Source organism: Gossypium arboreum, chromosome 4 (assembly GCF_025698485.1).
Source record: "Gossypium arboreum isolate Shixiya-1 chromosome 4, ASM2569848v2, whole genome shotgun sequence".
NCBI lineage: Eukaryota > Viridiplantae > Streptophyta > Magnoliopsida > Malvales > Malvaceae > Gossypium > Gossypium arboreum.
The window spans coordinates 4,975,522-4,999,643 of NC_069073.1; positions in this window are offsets into that span (position 1 = coordinate 4,975,522).

A 24,122-nucleotide genomic window follows, 5' to 3' on the forward strand; every position below is an offset into this window, starting at 1 on the left:
TATTTGGGTTTTGTAATGGGTTTGGGTAGATGTAAATGGGTCATGGGTTAAGGGTTTTAGTGGGTTTAGAGGTTTGGTTGGGTTTTGATGAAATCGGGCCGGGCAATTTGGGCTTCTATTATTGCCCTCTTTGCTCATTGTCGCAACGATAATAGAGCAAAGACTTTCAAGAAGACCAAATTTGCCCGGTCTTGCTAGGTCTTGACTTGCTTTGGAACTCTTCTTGTTTAGTTAGTCCCTTTTCAGTCCACCGCATCTTGTAGCTTTGGTTCACTCCACTGCATCTTGTGATATACGCATTGTAGCTTCAATTTATTCCGATGTAACTTCAAGGATATGAAATGTATGGCTTCGATCTACTTCGCTGTAACTTCAGAAAGGTGAGATCTACAACTTCAATCTACTCTTCTATCGCTTCAGTAAGACAAGGTTTGTGGTCTTTTCTTCTGCGACTCCAGAAAGGCAAGATCTGATGCCCTCGATCAACTCCACTGCAACTTTAAGGAGACAGAATCTGACATCTTCAATCAGCTTCAATCTTTATTCTCTACTCAGCATGTGATCCTGAGCTCAACTCATTTTTCGCAATATGAATTGACTCTCTAAAAACAGACATTAAAAACAGAAATTGAAAATAGCTCAGCATGTGAGCCAAGGCTCAACTCACCTCTCGCAATATGAGTTGATTTTTGAAACTTATCTTGAAAAGCAGATTTTGAAAATACCTCGACATGTGACTCGAGGCTCAACTCACCTCTCGCAGAAATTAAAAAGCTCAACTCACCTTCGCAATATAAATTGAAAAAATACCACATTGTGTGATCTCAAGCTCAACTCACCTCTCGCAATATGAGTTGATTTTTTGAAAGACGAAATTGAAAATATCTCAAAGATGTGGACCGAGGCTCAACTCACCTCTCGCAATATAAGTTGATTTTTTTGAAAACAGAAATTGAAAATACCTCAACGTGTCTTGAGGCTCAACTCATTTCTCGCAATATTAGTTGAATTTTGAAAACAGAAATTGAAATTACCTCAACGTGTCTTGAGGTTCAACTCATTCTTCTAATATGAGTTGAATTTTGAAAACAGAAATTGAAATTACCTCAACGTGTCTTGAGGCTCAACTCATTTCTCTAATATGAGTTGAATTTTAAAAACAGATTGAAATTACCTCAGCGTGTCCCGAGGCTCAACTCACCTCTCGCAATATGAGTTGATTTTTGAAAACAGAAATTGAAATTACCTCAGCGTGTCCCAAGGCTCAACTCACCTCTCGCAATATGAGTTGATTTTTGAAAAATATAAATTGAAAAAAAATACCTCAGTGTGTGATCTGAAGCTCAACTCACCTCTCGCAATATGAGTTGATTTTTTTGAAAGGCAGAAATTGAAAAACGGAAATTGAAAATACCTCGGCGTGTGAGTCAAGGCTCAACTCACCATTCGCAATATAAGCTGATTTTTTTGAAACACAGAAATTAAAGAACAGAAATGGAAAACACCTCAGCGTCTTGAGGTTCAACTCACCTCTCGCTTATGAGCTGATTTTTTTAAAAAACAGAAATTGAAAATACCTCAACGTGTCTTGAGGCTCAACTCACCTCTCGCAATATGAGTTGATTTTTGAAACTTAACTTGAAAAGTAGATTTTGAAAATGCCTCGATATGTGACTCAAGGCTCAACTCACCTCTCGCAATATGAGTTGATTTTTGAAAAATATAAATTGAAAAAAAAAATACCTCAGTGTGTGATCTGAAGCTCAACTCACCTCTTGCAATATGAGTTGATTTTTTTTGAAAGACATAAATTGAAAATACCTCAGCATGTGAACTGAGGCTCAACTTACCTCTCGCAATATAAGTTGGTTTTTTTTTTTTGAAAACAGAAATCGAAAATACCTCAACGTGTCTTGAGGCTCAACTCATTTCTCGCAATATGAGTTGAATTTTGAAAACAGAAATTGAAATTACCTCAGCGTGTCCCGAGGCTCAACTCACCATTCGCAATATGAGCTGAATTTTTTGAAACACAGAAATTAAAGAACAAAAATGGAAAACACCTCAGCGTCTTAAGGTTCAACTCATCTCTCGCAATATGAGCTGATTTTTTGAAAAATGAAATTGAAAATAACTCAACATGTCTTGAGGCTCAACTCACCGCCTTCATATCTGAGTTGATTTTTTTTTGACAACAGAAATTGAAATTACCTCAGCGTGTCCTGAGGTTCAACTCACCTCTCGCAATATGAGTTGAATTTTTTGAAAGGCAAAAATTGAAAAACGGAAATTGAAAATACCTCGGCGTGTGACACGAGGCTCAACTCGCCACTGCAATCTGAGTTGATTTTTTGACAACAGAATTGAAATTACCTCAACGTGTCCCGAGGCTCAACTCACCTCTCGCAATATGAGTTGATTTTTTGAAAGGCAAAATTGAAAAACGGAAATTGAAAATACCTCGGCGTGTGACCCGAGGCTCAACTCGCCACTCGCATATCTGAGTTGATTTTTTGACAACAGAATTGAAATTACCTCAACAGTGTCTCGAGGCTCAACTCACCTCTCGCAATATGAGTTGATTTTTTTGAAAGATGAAATTGAAAACGGAAATTGAAAATACCTCGGCGTGTGACTCGAGGCTCAACTCGCCTCGCAATCTGAGTTGAAATTAAAACATAAAATTGAAAATACCTCACAGCGTGCCCGAGGCTCAACTCACCTCTAGCAATATGAGTTGATTTTTTTGACAACAGAAATTGAAATTACCTCAGCGTGTCCTGAGGCTCAACTCACCTCTCACAATATGAGTTGATTTTGAAAAAGTAGAAATTAAAAGGTTCAACCTACCTCTCGCAATATGAGTTGATTCTTGAATAACGTAAATTGAAAGCAGAATTGAAAATACCTCAACGTGACTCGAGGCTCAACTCACCTCTCGCAATATGAGTTGAAATTAAAACACAAAAATTGAAAATACCTCAGCGTGCCCCGAGGCTCAACTCACCTCTAGCAATATGAGTTGATTTTGAAAAACAAAAATTAAAAGGCTTAACTCACCTCTCGCAATATGAGTCAATTTAAAACATAAACTAAAAATACTTCAGCGTGCCCCGAGGCTCAACTCACTTCTCGCAATATGAGTTGATTTTGAAAACAACAATTAAAAATACCTCAACGTGTCTTGAGGCTCAACTCATCTCTCGCAATATGAGTTGATTTTCCTTGAAAAGCATGAATTAAAAAAATCAAAATACCAAAACCTATCATTTGGTAGAATTCGGGTGTCTTTTCCTTTGATTCAGTTCGACTCTCATTCAAGATTTCTTGCTCTGTTGGAGTACCTGTATATGCCATGTATGATGTTATCATGATATGCACATGTTTGTCTTAAATGCTTTTATGCCTACATGATTATGCAAAGTGCTCCTTAAGCATGTTTGTCATATGTCCATTTAGCCACGATTGTTGAGGATCTATGTTCATTGCTTTGATTCTCGACTTTCTCTTCGAGCCTTATACATCTTCAAGCTTCACGAGTAATCGACGTTTCTCGATATCACTCTTTTGCCCCGATTGAACTTTGTTCTTACTTTGAGACTCTTGTGCTTATCAAATTTTCATCCGTAATGCTTAACATTTCTTTTGCTTAGAGTATGTCATTTCACCATTTATCATGTAAATAAACACATAATGAGATGCATGAAAAAGGTCGATAGGGACAAAATGATATTTCATATTCATCTATTTCAAATGTGGCTAACAAAGCAAGTTAACCAATGAGAGTAAAAAATGTCAAAAGAAAGAAAGGATCGTATTCAACGGATACAAATGCTCTAGATATTCAACACATGAACTCTTCCTCGTTCCTCAATCAAAATCTTTTCGAGCGGCTTCTTGCGTAGAAGATTTCGAGCTTTCGAAATGCTTCAAATCGTAGTCTCACTGTTTGACCCATTGTTAAAACGCCACGCTCTTTAAGCCAGTTTACCTCATTAGGACGCCTCTCGTGTTTTCATCCTAATCTTTTGTGCTAATCAAGACGCCTTTGCGGGTTTTCGCCTTGATCCTTTTTTTTTTTTGATGCCCTTTCGGGTTTTCATCTCAAACATAATATTTCTTCACAAGATCTCGAGTTCACTGGATTGAGAGCTCCTTGCCATCCATCTCGGTAAGGATCAAAGGTCCTCCCGAAAATGCCTTCTTTACTGACGTATGGTCCTTCCCAATTTGGTGCCCATTTTCCTCGCGGTCCTTCAGATTGGGAGAATCTTCCTCAAGACGAGTTCTCCTTCGTGGAATTCTCTTGGCCATACTTTCTTGTCATGGGCGCGATCATTCTCTTCTGGTACATCTGCGCCGTGACAAATTGCTCTTAGACGTTTTTCTTCGATGAGGTTCAACTAATCATATCGAGCTCGAACCCATTCTCGCTTCTTCTAACTTTAATTCCATTAAGACTCGCAGGAGGATCTCAACCTCAATAGGTAGCATGACTTCCATTCCGTAAGCCGAGAGAAAGGAGTTGCTCTCGTAGATGTTCGCACAGATGTGCGATATGCAAACAAAGCAAATGGAAGCTTCTCGTGCCAATCTTTATATGTCTCGCTTATTTTCCCAATGACCCTCTTAATATTTTTATTGGTCGCCTAACAATTTCTGCTCATCTTTGGGCGATAGGGCGAGGAGTTATGATGCTTTATTTGGAACGCTCACACACTTCTTTCATCATCTTATTGTTCGATTCGTGGCACTATCTCGAAATGATTCTTTCAGACAAACCATACCGCAAATGATTTCCTTTTTCAAAAACACGCAAACTGCGATCCTCGTCACATTGGCAAACAAGCGGCATCTATCCATTTTGTGAAGTAATCAATGACCACAAAACGAATCGATGTCCATTTGATGCTTTTGGAGAAATTGGCCTATGACATCCATGCCCCACATAGAAAAAGGCCACGGAGAAATCATGACATGAAGGGGTGAAGGGGCTACATGAATTTTATCGCCATAGATTGGACATTTGTGGCATTTTCTGGCAAAATTGATTCAGTCATTTTCCATTGTCAGCCAATAATAACTGAGTCTCATGATCTTTCTCGCCATATTGAAACCATTGGCATGCGTTTTGTAAATTCCCTCATGGACCTCTTCAAGTATTTTTTCGCTTCAACATCATCCACACATCTCAAAAGCATCGATCCTTTCCTCTTTATACAGATATCCCCATCAAGAACAAATCCCACGCCATTCTTCTAATTGTTCTTTATCGTTCTCATTCGCTTGTTCGGGATACCTTTGATTCTTGATATATTCTAAGATATCATGGAACCAAGGCCGTCCGCTCTACTTCTTTCTCAATGCTACAACAGGTGTGCGGGGACCTCGATATGCTCATTTTGAGGGCATTATTTCGCTTCTTTACTTGCTTTGAACATTGAAGCCAAAGTGGCGTGGCATCACCAGTTGGTTCTCTTCTCGTGGGAAGTAATGAAAAGCTATTTCTTTGAATTCCTTGATCAATCCACCACTAAATCATCAGACTTAATCAATTTTGAGTCTCTCACTTCCCACTCTCCACGGATTTGGTAAATCACTAGGGTTGAGTCCCCGACACCTCCAAGATCTTGATGTTCCGTTCGATAGTGCACGAAGCCCCATGATCTGAGCCTCATATTCTGCGATATTATTGGTACGAAGAAGTTCATCTTGCGGTGAACGGATAATGATTCCGTCTGGTGATACCGAGATTGCTCCAATTCCATTCCCTAAAGCATTTGACGCACCATCAAAGCACATCTTCCATGACTTCTCTTTGATGACTCGATTCTATTTCGTGATGCATATTAAGTCTTCGTCGGGAAATTGAATCTTAAAGGCTCATATTCCTCTGTCGCTCGAGTTGCTAAGAAGTCACTATTGCTCTCCCTTTTATCGACTTTTGACTTACATAGGCAATATCATATTCGAAAGGAAGATCGCCATCGTGCCATTCTTCCCGATAGTGCCGGCGATTCCATCACGTATTTTATTGGGTCCACTTTGAAATTAGCCATGTCGTGTGATACAACATGTATTGTCCGAGTCTCCGAGCTACCCAAACCAGAGCGCAACAATATTTCTCAATGGATCGAATATTTTGCCTCATATTCGATGAACTTTTTTTTGAGGTAGTAGATCGCTTTTCTTTCTTTCCGACTCGTCGTGTTGCCCAAAGACGTAACCCATTGAACTTTCGAACACGGTCAAATACAATATCAATGGTCTTCCAGGAGTTGGCGGTACTAGCATTGGAGGACTGGACAAATATTGTTTTATCTTATCAAAGGCTACCTAGCATTCCTCGTTCCATTCTTCCGGGTTATGTTTTCGAAGAAACCGAAAGATTGGGTCGCATTGGTTGGTAAGTTGAGCGATAAATCGGCGATGTAGTTTAATCTCCTAAAATCCTCTAACTTCCATTTGCGTGCTTGCGGAGGTGGTAATTCTTGGATGGCTTTTATTTTATCTCGGATCAACTTCGATACCTCTTTCATCGACAATGAAGCCTAGCAACTTTCCCGAGGTAGCCCCAAACGTACATTTGGCCGGATTGAGCCTTAGCCGAACTTTCTCGGTCTCGTCGAACAATTTCTTGAGTTCACTACATGCTCTTTCTCTCTCTGGATTTAGCAATCATATCGTAGACGTAGACCTCTATTTCCTTATGCATCATGTCATGGAATAACGTTACCATAGCCCTCCGATATGTTGCTCCAAAGATTCTTTAACCCAAATGGCATCACCTTGTAGCGAATGTTCTCCACATTGTTATGAAGGTAGTTTTCTCCATATCCTCGGGGCCATCTTGATCCGATTATACCACGAGAATCCGTCCATGAAAGAAAACAATAAATGTTTTCTTGTGTTATCCACCAACGTATCAATGAGTGGTAAGGCAAAATTATCTTTAGGACTTGCTCGATTCAGTCACGATAATCCACGATATTCGTACTTTGCCATCTTTCTTTGGTATCGGGACTATGTTAGCCACCCATTCGGATATTTGAGGCTTGTAGGAAGCCGACATCAAATTGCTTCTTGACTTCCACTTTTATCTTCAACAACATCTCAAACCTCATCCGTCTTAGCTTTTGTTGAATGGGCTTGCATTCGGCTTTAATGGGAGCTTATGGACCGCTATATCTTCATCCAATCTGGCATGTCTCGATATGACCATACGAATACATCTTTGTATTCATGAGCAAAGCAATCAAATTATGCCTAGTGCCCCCGAAATAGAAGTCCCAATCTTCACTTCTTGCCTCCTTTCTTCGGGTTCCCAGATTTATTATTTCAACAGATTCTTGATGAGGCAAAATCTGTTCATCCTCTTGTTCCACCATTCTTAGCAAATCAGAGACGAGACATAGTCTTGGCGTTTTCTTGACTCAATTCTCCTAAACAAACAAATTTTCTCAAAATCAATTTCGGGACTCAGAACGGGTTTGTTCATGTTGTTGACATCTGAGCACCTGAAAGTTGAATGGAAAAGGGAACTATAGAGGGGCATCCAAGTATTGAAACCAACAAACAAAATGTTATGGCATAGGATGAGGCAAATGTAAGGATTGGCTATGACATGAGAAAATGATTATGAAATTAGTGATAATGTGAAAGATTATGACGAAATGCATCTTCATTGATATTCATTTGAATGATAAAGAGCGAATGCGAGCTCTTTACAAAATAATTCTATTATATCTAAGGACATAACAGAATTTTAACGTTTGAGCATTACTCAAGACTTATAAACTACAAGAAGGTCCTCGGTAGTCCAATTGTTCAACATGAAACCAGGAGGACAAGGCGTATCCTCGAGACGTCTTTACTCACATCACCCCTTTGTCAATAACATTTATAATCGACATTTTGAAGACCCTTTTCAATTAACCATAGCGTGTTTCGTGGACTATCTTGTCCAGGGTACATCATTCCCGCAGATGTAAATGTTTTTGACAAATGAGGGTACTCTATTGGTTCCCATTCTGGTTCTCGGCCCAAAGTTCTTGCAATCCTTCTTTCCTGATTTTTTTTCACTGTCTTCTTCTTTGACGCATGTCAGGCTGGAACCCCAAACCGTATCGAGCCCTGTGGTGCACTGGCTTTAAAGCCCTGACTATTCCTTGCAGATATCTCCCTAAACCTCTTCTCGCTCGAGCTCCCCTTCCTACTGTCAATTTGACACCCATTCTAGTATTTCTCGACAGTTTTGGTACCGGAATTCTGTTTCCCTCAACGACAAAAGTGGCATTGACAAATTCAAGGGATCGGAAGGAACATTCCAATGCGTCTTTGTTCACTTCCAAGCACGGTGCATCGGCAGGATGATGCGACAGTGTCTTCTTCTCCTCGACGGTGACCAAACAACCGTCCATGATAAATTTCACCTTTTGATGGAGGGATGATGGGACCGCTCCAGCAGAATGGATTCGTGGTCTTCCAAAAGGCGCTTATAAGAGGGTGTAATGTCCATGACTTGGAACTCGACATCATAAATGTAAGGCCCACTTTCAAAGGGATTTCGATCTTTCCCATGACTTCGCGCCTCGTCCGTCGAATGCCCTTACCGTGGAATGACAGGGCCTTAAGTAGGACAAATCCATCGGATTTCGAAAAGCGTGGCCAATGGCATAACATTTAACGTCGACCCATTATCGATGAGCACGTTCGGTATTATGTAGCCCTTGCGGCGAGTCGTGATATGCGCGCTTTCATCGAGCCTCTACCATTGGGCGATATTTCATCATCACTAAAAGAAATGAAATTATCCGCATTCAAGTTGTTTATCCATCTAGTCGGCTTTTTCAACGGATACATTGTTTGCCACATAAGCTTGATTTAACACTTTCGCAGAGCGTTTCGGTGTGGTTTCGAATTCAACAGCAGAGATAATATCGAGATTCGACCGGTCGCTTACTCAATTATTCTACCACTATGCTTGATAAATTTTAAGAATTCTGTGCTTCCTCCTCGTCCACGTGGATTTTTAGCTTCTTGTCCAGCGTAGTTTCATGCTCATCATCACCACGTGCATCGGTGCTTTTCCTTTCTGTTTCAAGTCACTGTTCTTCTTTATCTCCTTTCGAATAACATCTTCCACTAAGAGTGAAATGACCTACTTCCCCGACGTTTCCAGTCATGGCTTTGGGCTTTTCATCTTCAGGTGTGACAATATTAACGTCATATTTCCATGGTACTGCTTTATTGTCCTTGTAAGGGAAAGGAGACGGTACTTTGATTATCATTTTGGTTTCACCACTCTTTCGTCGCATCGTAATAAATTACTAACAGTCGATCGGTATTATAAGGGGACTGATGATCGCTATCGAGGCGATACTTCTCTTTCATTAGTCTCTTCCTTTTGTTAAGGACCTTAATCTCCTTATTATCCATCCGGTCTTGAAGCAACCTTTTAAATTCCTCACACGATCGAATGTCGATCCCACAATTCCATGGAAATTGCAAAACTTTGACCTTCTTCTCCGAGAATTCTATCGGGTGACAAAGTAATCATTTCTTAACTAGTACCTCCAGATTCTCTCGCAGAGGTGTTTTATTTCAAGAACCCATCTTCCGACTTTCCATTCGTCCACTTTTCCCACTATGCTCATATCCCTTTCGGTATGGTTAGGGAATGGGTTCCCAGTTGCATTCTGGCACTATCGAATCATAGGATACCGCATCAATGAGTCCCGAACTCTTCTCTTAAAGGCTAGGCGCTTTTCGTGGAATGTCCTCGGTTTCCGTATGGTATGCACAACTAGTGAATTGTATGTTTTAACCTCAGCGAACGAGTATGGAATATGCAATGAATGAATGAATGCATAAATGAATGCATGAATGTTAAATGAATGTCAGTCATGAATGAATATGCAAAAATTTGGTGTTAATTTCAAGATAGCCCCTATTTAGGCATTTCCTTAATCAAAGGAGTATTACACAACGTTTCGGTCACTCGTATAATTGACTCCTCCATTAGAAACCCGTTTTTGGCAACCAATCTCTAATCAACACCTTCCTAACAAGATGCCTTCGATGCGTGATGAAAAATAAAAATACAGACAAACGACCTTGGTTAGCGCAACACATATAAACAGAGAAAAACTGTGGAAAATCTAACAAATTAAGCTACTTGGTCCAGTGGACTCGATTCCCTTGCTTAGAAAGCACAAATGTAAAAGAAATAGAAGGTAAGATGTGCTTTTCCCGTGTACTTATTTCGGTGACTACTAAACGAGCGGAGGTTCGGCATGGCTCTAGTTAGGTGGCTCGTATAGTTTATTATATGCGGTTTTGGTCTAGATAGGTACTCGAATTGTCCGTACTGTCATCTGCTAAGATTAGTACGAAGCCTCAGTCATAACCCATCACAGGCTCACGAGTTCAATTCGAGGGATTACATTTACTTATGCCTATGCGGAGGGACAAGTTAACTCACGAAAGCATAAGTCATATGTAACCCGAAAGTATTCACTAGCCTGTGCGGAGGGACGAGTTAACTCACGAAGGCGTAGCGTTTACTTTCACTTAAACGGACGGAGCCCGGGTAGAGAGCTCATGTTATGCGAAAATGCAAGTGCACGGTGTGTGGGGAAAAACTCATAAACCTTTACGTTTTACTTAAAGAAACTAAACCAAAATTAAAACCATAAAAATTGAAAACGAAAAACAACCAAATAACAAGTTAGAAGAAATATTTACAACACGATACAAATGCATGAATTTTGAAAACGAGATTTTGGATCACGACCAAATATTTACTTTGAACAAGGAAATTTGAAAATTTTGACAAAACGTGTTTAATTCGACTCAACTCGCAAGTTTTGTCCCCATGGAGTCGCCGGTGTAGCGACGTAAAAAATTCTTTTCGATCGCTAATTATGGTGATTTATTAAACATTTGAAAACCAACTTTCGATTTTATTAATAAAGGAGTCGCCACCGATCTTTTTTTCCAGGTGTGACCGGACACCTAATAAATCATCCTTTTAGAAAAGAAAACTTATTCTTGCACAAAATGAAGGCCGAATTTAGGTCTACGTCAAAAGCCAAAGTAAAGTTGGGTTCGAGTCGATTCTGCTGAGGAAGGTATTAGCACCCTCGCGACGCCCAAAATTGGTATCTTATTAAACAAGTATTGTCTTAATTTTCAAAATTGCAAGTTCAAAGTAACATTGAATCGTGATTCGATCAAAACACGAGAAATTTCAAGTTTCGTTTTCTTTTGAGAAGGACGTACTGTTTTAACACGAGTCGATTGATATTCACCCAACATAGCGATGAAATCGATGACTTAATATTAAATCGGCATGTTGCCTTATTTATTGAAATTAAAATTATGAGTAAAACATTATTTAAAATAAGAATTAAGTAAATAATACAAAACAACGATGCAATTAATAATGAAATGTTAAAACGAGAATATTAAAACAACAATATTAATATTTACAAAAAAATAGAAATGATGCACTACCAATATAATAAGAAAAATAATATATTCATAATGACAATAGAAAATAACAATATATACATAAAACATACATATACATATATATATATATATATATACATGACATACCAAAATGAAAATATACAACATATATTAGAAATATTAATAATGAGAAAATATATTTTATATATATATATGCTAACGACACTACATGAATATGTACTTATATGTATTAAAATATCTACATATATAATGGACATGTACTAATAATGATAATAAGAGTAATAATAAAAGACGATATATACCAAATAATACATAATAATTTAAAACAAAATAGTAAGTAACAATAGAGAAAAATGATAAGTATAATAATAAATATAACGATATATGAAAATAATACTATATAAAGAAAAGAATATATATACTCCTATAATAAAATATGTGTACTAATATTAATAATAAATATAATAGGGATAAAATAAATATAATAATATATACATGATATGGTATTAAAAATACGTATATATATAATAGTATTTGAGTATGTACATGAGACAATATAAAATATATACATGGAAATATACAAGAAGTATACAACTAATAACATTAAGAATATATATATAATATAAATATAATATATACAATATACACATATGATAAAAGCTAATAATATGTACATGTATATCTACATACACATTAAGTAAAAGTACTAATGCTAACAATATTAATAATAAATATAATAATAGATATATATGCATATAATAGTAAGAAACGAAACATAAAGAAAATATATATATAAATAGCTAAATATAATATAATAATAACAATATATAAAAATAATAGTGATAACAATATTACATATATAACATGATTAATATTTAAAGCTAAATTAAGTAGCAAAATAATATGAAATCCAAGGTAAATATGAAAATAAATGAAAAGAAGAGAGAGGGAAGAGAGAAGGAGGGGAAAGAAATCCGCCAAGGGGGCGGTCATCGGTCGATCGTCGGCACGCCAATCACAAACGACCATCGTCTGCCACCGTGGGCGGTGGTAGGAAAAAGGTAAATAATTTTTAATAATATATATATATAAAGAAAGAAAAAAAAAACAACACAAAAAAGAAAGAAAAAGATTCGAAAGAAGAGGAAAAAAGAAAAAAATGCAACCTTTTTATTGATGTTTCTTTTGTGTTCAAAATTTGAAGGGATTTTTGTGTTTTTTTTCTTCTTCAATCTTTGTAAAATCCTCCCTTCTTCTTACATGATTTTTGAATGGCTTTTTATAGCCATCTTTTACATGATTTTCTATTATTTCTTTTTCTATTTTGTAGGTGGTGGTGGTAGACAATGGATATCAAAAATGGGAGGAAAAATGGGGCAAGTGGGAAAGTGGCTAGGTGGCTAGGGTTTCTTAGTTTTTTTTTTTGGGGGGGGTTAGGTTTTTTTTTTCTTTTTTTTTTTAGGGTTAGGTTTTTTTTTCTTTTTTTTTGGGTTAGGTTTTTTTGGGGGGCTTAATGGGCTTTTGAATTGGGTTTGATATTTGGGTTTTGTAATGGGTTTGGGTAGATGTAAATGGGTCATGGGTTAAGGGTTTTAGTGGGTTTAGAGGTTTGGTTGGGTTTTGATGAAATCGGGCCCGGGCAATTTGGGCTTCTACATTTCTAATAAGAGCATGGGCTTAATTGTTTTTTTGAAAATTTTAAGGGTCTTTTTTATGCATTTTGAAAGTTCAAATGCTCAATTAAGTGAAAAAAAAAAAGAGGGGCTTAATTGTTTTCTTTGAAGAAGTTTGAGAGTTTTTTACACCCTTAAACATTTTTTTGAAAAAATTATAGTATATTAGTATTTTCGGGATAAATAATTATCTTTTTTTTATAATGTCATTTTTAGAGTAAGAATCGAAGATTTTTCTTGTGTCCCTGTTAACAATGTGATATTGAAGATTTGAACTTCAATTTTCTCTTTAAATATACAGTGTGTCTTACCCAACACTTGTTGATTTATAAAAATCACTTGATAAATTTTTTTTATTAAAGATTTTCCCTTTACATCTATTTCTTTGAGTCTCATTTTTATTCAATAATTCTTTAGATATATAATATATAATGTTATTGTTTTAAATTTATGATATTCGTATTTAACGGTATAATTTATTCTACGTATTTAGGTAGTGTTTAGAAAACTATTAGGTAATTGAATTTGGGTATAATTACTTGTAATTATATAAGGCTTACATTTTGGGTAACCATGTAATTGGAGCACTCCAATTGCACTTTCTAATTCTTACGAGAAGGGTGAGAATTGGAGTAATTACACTCAAAGCCAGTTTATTTTAAAATTATTTTATATAAGTTATAAATTATATTTCAAACGTGAACATATATGAGTGTTTGGGATGATTATGGCAAAAAATTCTTATATTTTAAGTCATTAAAATTATACTATAAAAAGTTATGTATTTTATAAAACTATAACAAAAAATTATATTATTTAAATTCTAAAAAATTCTAAAGTTATGACTAAAAAGTTGTACGTATTATAAAATGTAATAATATATTTATTTATAAAAACGTATGCCCAAGAATTATGAACATAACTTATTTATAAAAATAACTTTTAAAGTTATGGTAAAAAATATTGTTTATATATAAGAAGTGTTATGAAAGTTATAAAAATTTGTAATTTTTTTTATAAATGTTATAAAAATTATATTATTATTTATTTAGTTTACATATTATTAAAAAAGATATAACCTAACATAAATCTTTCTTTAAATTAAGTTTATATAAATTTTTATAATTAAAGGTATAGACTATTTGGAATATAAGCTCAAATATTATAAGGTCGATGCTAACGATGCAAATACAAAATATTTTCTTACACCATATTGTGGGAGTATGATATCATTTGAGAAAATGATGCCAAACACAAACACCATAGATAACTCGCAAACTATTTAATTTGAAACATTCATCAGTATTTAGAAATGTGGTTCGGAAGACATTTTCAATTCTAAAAAAATATTTTTCATATTAACAATATCACTTTGGTATAGCATAAAAAAAAAGGTTGGATCGTACTAACGTGTTGAATATTTCATAACTTGAATCATAGGTGGAATTGAGATTAGCCAAACTTCAAAAAATACATGAAAGAATGAGATATTGATAATATTAATGATGCATATTTAAATCCAAATGATGAACTCAGTCAATGGCCAACAGATGGTGATAAAGAGGATATTTTAAATATTAAAGAGGAATGATCCAACTAATATGCACTAGAATAATTAGATAAAATTGCATATGATGTGTCTTTTTCTTGTTATTTTTATTAATAATCGTATTATCAAGTACTTTTTTAGACCAACATAATACATATGATGATTTGATTTTAATTTTGTTAATTTTTTAGGAATTATTTTTATCATAGTAGTAAATTTTTTTAAAATAAATTATATAACTATGTAATTAAAATTTGTATTACCAAACATAACATAGGACATTACGATGTAATTACATTGTTAGCCAAATATGTCTAGGGAATTACAATTCTTTGTATTTATAAGGAAGTATAATTACTACCCTAGTAATTACGCATTCATTCAATTACTCTGTGTTGTCCAAACATACACTTAGTGTTTATACTTTATGTTCAAAATCATTTAAAACGTAACTTGAGTATTGAGATTCAAGTTCATCTAGAAGGCGGCAGGCAGAGATATTGCCCCCACCCCTCATATGAAAATTTTATATTTTAGTCCCCTAATAAATGGTAGAGTTAAAAGTTATTATGTAGTAAAATTATATTTTAACCCTCAAAATGAAAAGATTTTATTTAATTCTTTCAAAAGTAATGAAACCATATGTTAATACAAAATAAAGTTACACGTTAACTTCACAAAAAAATTACTATCTAATTTCAGACCCATAAATTTTGTTTTGGATTTGTTGCCACCATAGGCAATTGCGATGTGTGGACCTCTATCCCACCATATGTGTATGCCATGTGGAAGTTTTGTTTAGTTCTTTTCAATTCTTCGTCCTCTGTGCTTTGTATTATTTTGATTCTAAATTTTAATTGATCAGACATATATTTATAATGTATTTGTAATAGTGAACTCCAAAAATAAAGATCAAAATGTAAAATATAAAATATTCATATTTAAAACTTATATGTATCAAATGATCTAATTATATTCAATACGTAATAATAAACTTACATGTATCATCCATTAATTTCGAAAGAATTAACTTTTCAAATCTGCATAAAAGTTACATTAATTTCACAAAAGAACTATACATAATATTTAAATATTTTTATAATTAAATAAAAATAAAAATATTATATAATTTAAGTTACAATATAGGCTAGATCGTACAGATTTTAGCCAAACCACAATTAAGAAATTCTTCAACCAAACCTTTATTTTTAAGTGGACTTCGATAATTTTAAGTATAGAAGAAATTAAATTACAATTTTACGATAAAAAAATGTAATCTCATCTTTTAATAGATTATATTTTTATAAATTTTAAAAGATTAAATCAAATTTTATATCTTTAGGAGGGTCAAAGTACTATTTTACTTTTATTAATTTAAAATTTTAAAATTTTAAAAGAATTATATGGAAAAAATTTATTTTAGGGAAAGAAGGCCCTTACCAGCCCCTAGTTTTGCCACTAATTTTAAGTTATGGTTCATAATAGTAGGTGAAAGGCTTATTTAGAGGTGATAATGGCTGGGCCATACGATAAATTCGTTTAATAGGCTCAATTCGGTTCAAAAATGAGTTTAAAACTTTATCCAAATTCGACTTGGATAAAAGTTAAAACTTGAGTCCAACCCGCTCATCCGTATTAAAAATTTATATTATTTTTCTATATAAAATAAAATTAAAAATATAATGCACTAAATAAACTAAAAACATTAAAATAAATGTTTTCTTACAAATTAAAAATAAATTAAAAAAGTCTTTATTATTAAATAATGTAACTTAACAAGCAAATGTATTTAAAATAGTGACAAAATTAACAATAAAATAAAAGTTAAATAATATTTAAACAATAACAACAAAATAATAACAATATAATAGTGGAATAGCAACAAATTTGAGTTGGGTTGGGCCTGGGCAAAAAAAGCTTCCCCGAGGCCCGACCCATTTTCTAAACATACCTTATTTTTGTATAAAGTAAATTTTTCGGATCTATATTTTTATCTAAATTTTTTTACTTTTTGGACGAGACTTTGAGTTGGACCAGTTTAAGGCTTATCCATTTAAAAAGAAATTAAAAATCTTGGTTAGATTTTTTTTTTGGGATAATATAAAAAACTTTCTCGTGCTATATTTATATTATAAAAACAATTGTAAGAGGCGCATGCATGAGGCATGTCATAATTAATGTTGGTTTTGTTTACTAATCATCCCTCGGTTTACTTTTAATAGAAGCCCGACTGATCCATATTTTCTGGCTTAAAATTCTCTAATATTTTACATATAATTAATAATTAACTTAATTAATTATCCCATATTTAATCTACACTCTATCTATAATCTTTATCTGGAAAATGTTTTAACCAAAATACATTTAATTATTTATTATATTATAAAATTAAGATTACAATTTTATTTAAATACGATAAATATTATAATTGTAGTTTTAATTTTCTAAAATTATATACAATTATTTTAAAAATTTAACCTATTAATAATTTAATTATATTATATTCGATATTAATTTTAATTTCTAATCAAACCCATTATCCGATAAATTTTAACTACATTATATCACTTTTTAAGTGCATGAGTGGGAATTCAACCCTGGTCATGTGTATGAATGGGTAAGACCCTCAAGACTAGGTCTTGTCATGTGTAGTTTTCGACTTACAATGGATATTTTAGTTGGTATCTATGTATGGGTAACTTTTATTATTATTATTATTATTTTATGAAGGGGTACATCATAATATTAAAATATTGAAAGGTTTTACTTATTGACCTATTGAGCTGGTGACCCAGCCCCACTCAAATCTTTTACAGGGTCAATGTATATTTTTTTATTACCTTTTTACAGGGTCAATAATGGAAGTATGTTTTAATAATCTTTATTGTATATGATTTTGACGGTTATATGTATGTCATTATTGTAAATTTTGTTGTAATTACTACCTTGTTCACAACAAACTTGTATACGAGAATTAGTCAAGAATTCGATTTTTATTCTAAATATAAAATAGGTTTAAAACGCATATTTATCATTTATTTTTAATAACCTTAAAAGAATAAGAAAAATTAATTACTGAATTAAAAACTCATTTACTTTTTATAGATAATATCCAAGGAACTCAAATCTAGAAGGTACCAAACCACACGCATTTATATAGCTGGAACGCCTTTATTTTTTTTTCTCTCTCTTTTTTTGTACCAACTTTGTTTTTAATGTTTGAGTACGCGTGTAATCCGTTTGTTATTGTACTTCTATTTATTTATTATTATTAACATTTTTTAAAAAAAAAAATACAACACTATAATCCATGAAGATTCTCTCCCTTGCTTTAATTTTCTTTTTATTTACTTTTTACAACATGAACGTTCTCATTCAATCATTATCAACCTATCATCAATATTTCTTCCAACCTCTTACCTTTTTCAACAGTGAATCATCTTCTAGATTAAAGGTCGGTTTATGTTTATCCGTAATTAATGTAAAAATAGCAGTAACAGTAAAATTATATAATATAACGTGAGACAAAAAATAAATTAAACGTATTGTAATGTCCCTCCAAACCTATAGTAATTTTGTTTAACCAAGACCTTCATTTCTTTTTCATTATATAATTGATTGTTGATTGTAGTGACTGGTTTGACAAACTCATTCTATTAACTGTTTATTTAAAAGTGTGTGGTAAAACTTAATTGATAGCTGAAAACTTGTATGTGTAAAATGATAAATAAGGGCATGACACAATTTATTTTTAAGTATTTATTTGTTTATAATACTTTAGACTTTATTGGGTGAAATTATTGAAATGCAATACTATTACCAAGGAATTAAAAATTGATTATGGAAATTAATTAGTAAATATTTTTAAAATTTTTATTAAGTTTCTTAGTTGCAAATATTAACATTGTGGAATTTGATAAATATTAATAGTATATCAATATATTTGTAAACTATATTCTTACTTACGTAATGTACTTAGTATGTAAATTATAGATAATTATGTCACACTCTGAATAAATTTGTCGGTAGAATATTGTAAGAAATTATTTTGCACAAATAAATTGAAAACAAATTAAGAGTACATAAATATTTAATAAATAGATATATGTGGCAAAAGAAGCAATTTTCGAGCAAGTATGGTCAAATCCACATATCTCGTTCTCGATCAGCTGTAAATTTTTTTTTCATCCCAGCGTTTTTTGTTTTAAAAGTTTTAGTTCAACAAGCTCTTGCAAACTTCCATTCACTAAACATTACATTTAGAGGATTTGACTATCAATCATTCGTTTGTGCCCAAATCAACTAAAAAATAAAATTACAACAATATCTTTATCATTCTTTTTTCAACATTTTGTTTTATTGCCACTGGGATCAATGGAGATTGACGACCGACAAGCTTTTGTTTGGTTAAACATTAGAGAAAATTGTCCACGTCTCTCGCGGATCTTGTCTTCTTAAATTCTTTTCAATTTCGAAACATCTATGAAAAATAATGTGAAGAAATCGGGACCGACAACCAATCTGAAAATTAATACCCCCGCTGATAAAACAAAGATTTGGTTTGAAAAAGTTGAGCAAATAGGCTTTTTCTAATTAGAAATCTTATATAATAATGGATAAAATATTTTAAAAATTAGGAATTTAATAATTTTATTTACATAAAATCTTGTATATATTTTTTTGACTCGAGTAAATTTTTATTGAACTTTTGTAGTTGACTTGATGGTTATGGGTTGTACACTTTTAAAATCTACTCTGAGTTCGAATTTTTGAGAAAGAAGTGTATGGTATAAGTATTAACACTCTAATTGCATACATTAAGGGTATGTTATATTACTTTCATTAAGATGAAAAATAATATTTTATTGTTCAGTTGACAAAAATAAAACTACTTAAAAGAATATTTTATTAAAACGCCTTTATAATTTTTGCTTGCTTTTTTACACAAAAATCGAAGCTTGCAGTATTTTATTTTAATAATAAATAAATAAAATTATCTAATAAATTATTTTAACACTTCATTTCTTAAATAAATTAATTAAAATTATGGAGAAGCGATTAGTAGTTAGAGCTTTTTGTTTAATAATAGTAGGAAAAGAATAAGGGATAAATTATATTAAAATGATCTTAAAAGTATAGTTTTTAGGTGTCAATAAAATAGTGACACATCATTAAATTTTAAAAATAACGAAGTATTATTCTACATTCATCTACATTTAATATCTTCTCCACTTACTTTAACTTTAATTAAATTAATTAAATTAATTAATTTTTAAATTATAAAACAATTTTTATTCTTTTACAAATTTTAATCACTTTATTTTTTCACAACTTAATTTTTTTAATTTTGTGCAACCAGTTTTAAAAATTAATAATTTTTGTGCAATTTTTTCTATGTCATTAACACATAATTTTGGTAATTATTTTACTTTGAACCCTGAACCCAGAACTGTAAATCTTGAACTCGAACATTCAACCCCAAGGTTTAAGGTTTGGATTTTAAAGTTTAGGGTTCAGGGTTTTTTATTATGGGTTTGGGGTTCAGGGTTTAAAGATTTGTGGTTAGAGTTTATGTTTAGGGTTGTAAGTTTTGGATTTGGAATTCTATATTCAGGACTCAGGGTAAAAATTACTAAAATTTTGCGTCAATGGCATGGAAAAAATTGTTGAAATGTGACTAAATAATTAAAAAAGGACCATGAATAATGTGGTGAAAAATGTCCATAAAATAATTTCTCTATGGATGAGTATATAATAATTTCATATATTTAAAATTTGATGATGTGGCAAAATTTTATTGGTGCCTAAAAATTTTAAATTTTAAGATCATATTTACGTAAGTTATTCCCAAAAATAAATATATATTTTACAAAAATTATTATTTGTTATGGTTTAAGTGCAAATTTGACCAAAACGATAAAATTATTATAAAAACAACATTTTAGGTGAAATATAATAGACAAAATGTAACATAATAGACAATATTAATTTTCTACTATTAATATTACTTGAATTATATATAAAATAATTGAAATTTATGGTTAGTATTATTACTTCATTTTCATTTAAGTAAAATGAATAAAAATTATTAAAAATAAGCGTGAAATACCAAGGAAATGTAAGATTACTTAAAAGGAGAGATAAAATTGAAATTACCCTTATATTCCAAAATATTGGTATTATTGAGAAATATAAGATTATTGTATCAAAATGTAATCTTTAAAACCCAAACAATCGAATATTATTACAGGATCTTACATTACCCTAAAAATGTGAGCTTGAACCAAATGCTGCTCTAAAAGTTTATTAAAATCAACCGTGTTTGAGAGAAGTGAAAATTGACTTCTTTCCCAAACATTTCGATCAAATTTGAATTGTAAAATTAATATTATCGAGAGGTTTTACTTGAATACCATCTTAACAAGATTAAACTCAGACTGTAAAATGGACGAGAACACCTATGATATATAAAAATATATACAAGTTAAAAATTTAAATGCTTATTCATTTGTACTAAAAGCATTGTTGGGATGTTTTACCTAAATATCATCCTGATTAAAACAAGATTAATATCTAAGAGTGCGAAAACACTTATAATTATATATATATATATATAAATTAAAATTTTAAATTGCACAGAAAGGTGGGGACTTATTTAAATAAAGTCATAAAATTTAAGAACCTTTTATTAATTTAACCATGTATTTTAAAAATATGGTAAAAATATTATTTAATACTTTAATCATTGTCCATTGCACTAACCTTAATCAAAATATATAAAAAACTCTCCTTGATTATTTCTGATACATTATTTAAACTTATTCCGATGATTATCAATCACCGTTAACATAAAATAGAAATAACTCTTTTTATATAAAATTAATATACTATAAAACCCTTAATCTATTACACCTTATTTAAATAAGTCCTTGTTCTCGGTCCCCAAAAAACCCCTCTTGATTTCAATTGAAGTATTACATTTTAAAATGTAAAAAATAAAAATAAAAATTAAATGTGGTTGTTAAAGATAGGGGGATCTACGAGGGCGAAGGTTGAAGGCCCCTACGGTACGATACAGGCTGCACAAGTGAAATCTGTATAGAAATATGCTTCCTCTATTTGATGTTGATTAGAACAACAAGGCGTTTTAACCTTGCTGCTAATTCTATTTGACTTTGAATAGAATATGGTTTTACAAACTTATAAATTTATAGTCGTCTCTCCTATTGTATCATTCAAATTCGACATGGTAAATTTTCTTCTCATCTATCCATGATTTTTTTCCTTAAAAGGCTTTCACGTAAAATCTATGTGTTCTATTTTTCTCTTTTTTCTTGTCATTATTGACATCCTATTTTTATAGCGGCTTTAGCTAAAATGGTAAAATTAAATTTATAAATGTATTTTTTATATATAAAAAAAGATTTTTAATAATTTTACAACTTAATTGGGATTTAGTTAGAGGGCGGCACCAACTCAATAAAACACTTAAAATATAGCACTAAAAATTTTATTACATACGTATGCGTGTGAGAATCACGTATTTAAAACACATGTGAGCATTTAGGAAAATATATAATAAATAAAAACATAAGATTCAAACTAATAATAACAATTTTTCAATAATTTTAAAAAATAAAATAAATAAAAATACTCTCGTAAGAACCTAACTTATTTAAAATATGTAAATTTATTTTAATAATTCCTTATTAACAGAATAGGTGTGGCGTAAGAGTTTATTTAGAGATAATTAAAGATAAATAAAGTGATAAATCTTAATTAAAAATTATGGCATATGTAAATAAAATGATATATTTTAATTAAAAAATGTGCCCTAATAATTAATTTTCTAAAATAACACGTTAATCATTGTCCATGACACTCTCCTTAATCAAAAATATATAAAAGTTATCCTTAATTATTCCCATTCTCTACTTAATTTGATGATTATCAATCATCATTAATTAAATAACCCTTTTTTGTTGCTTTTATGGACCAAAAAAATTGAACTGCTACGATGCCATCATTTGTGTTTATCAGAAAAAAAACACAATGAATTTGTCTCCAAATAATAGCAGCCAATTAAAATTAATCCAAAATTAGAGTACAAAATTTAAAAACTCTGTTGATTTATACCTATGAACAATTTATAATAAATTAAAATAGCAGTCATCAACTACAGACTACAACCATTTTTTAATATTTAGTAAAATATTTTGAAAAACTCCAATTTTTTTAATCTATAATAAAATACTTTTAAAAAACTTCCTTTCAACCAAAACGGTTAAGATTAAAGGTGCTAATGAGTCAGATTTAGACCGGATCTAAATATGATATAAATATATTTTATGTTTATTCAAGTCCGGCTTAAAATATAGGTTTAAAATTTTGTCTAAGCTCGCTCATATTGGATGCCACAAATTTGTTAATGCTCTTTTAAACGACGGGAAGTGGATAACGCAATCTGTGAGTGCTTTTTTTGCTAGACAGATATGATGATTCTCGTCTTCTTTTTGGAGGTTACCCTCACATTGAATTGGATCTTTCTCGACATCCTCCAAATTTAGATTGGTGATATTTGCCTCCATCTATGTTTGAGATTTTTTAGGGATTCACTTTCTAGTTTGGAACAAAATTATTGATAAATCAATTTGATTTTGAGAAACGAGCAAATTGCAAGAAAGATAAGAGACAGATAAATATAGAAAACGGAAAAACCGATTGAGAACAAAAGAACGACGTGCTATGAAATCCTAGCAGATGAAAGAACTTTTCTCGTATTCTTATTAATAGTAAAATTTACTTTTCTAGAGTCAAAACTCAAATAAAAAATTATATAGTCATCTTAACATTATTTTAATGTTTACATTAGAGTAATATTATATATTTAGTATAAGTTTATTTTTTAATGTATTTTAAATTACATAATATAAATTTTTATAAACTTAAAACGAACTAAATTTTTTTGCCCAAGTCCATTTTTCGGTCATATTATTTTTGTCTAAACCCTCACAAATTTTTGGTGAACCTTTTAGATCTTGACAGATAACTCAGCCCATTAAGTTATTAATCCACATTGGTTAAGAATTATTTATTTACTAATTTAGAATTTTCTATCCTTCTACATTTAATCATTAAATTAATTATTACGATAACTAATTTGAATAATCAAATTAAATTAACGTAGTTGAGATTTGTAGAAGAATACTCTGTTAATCGAGATACAACCTATAAGACTCAATAATAATATAGATTCGAACTATCAATCTAATCTAAGACATATGTATGAATAAAATATTTACAAATATAATATCACTTTAGCTTTTTCGTATCCCACTAAATTGAAAATCTCTCATTTTAACTTTGGACAGAAAAAGAAGATAAACTTCTATACCGAACAACAC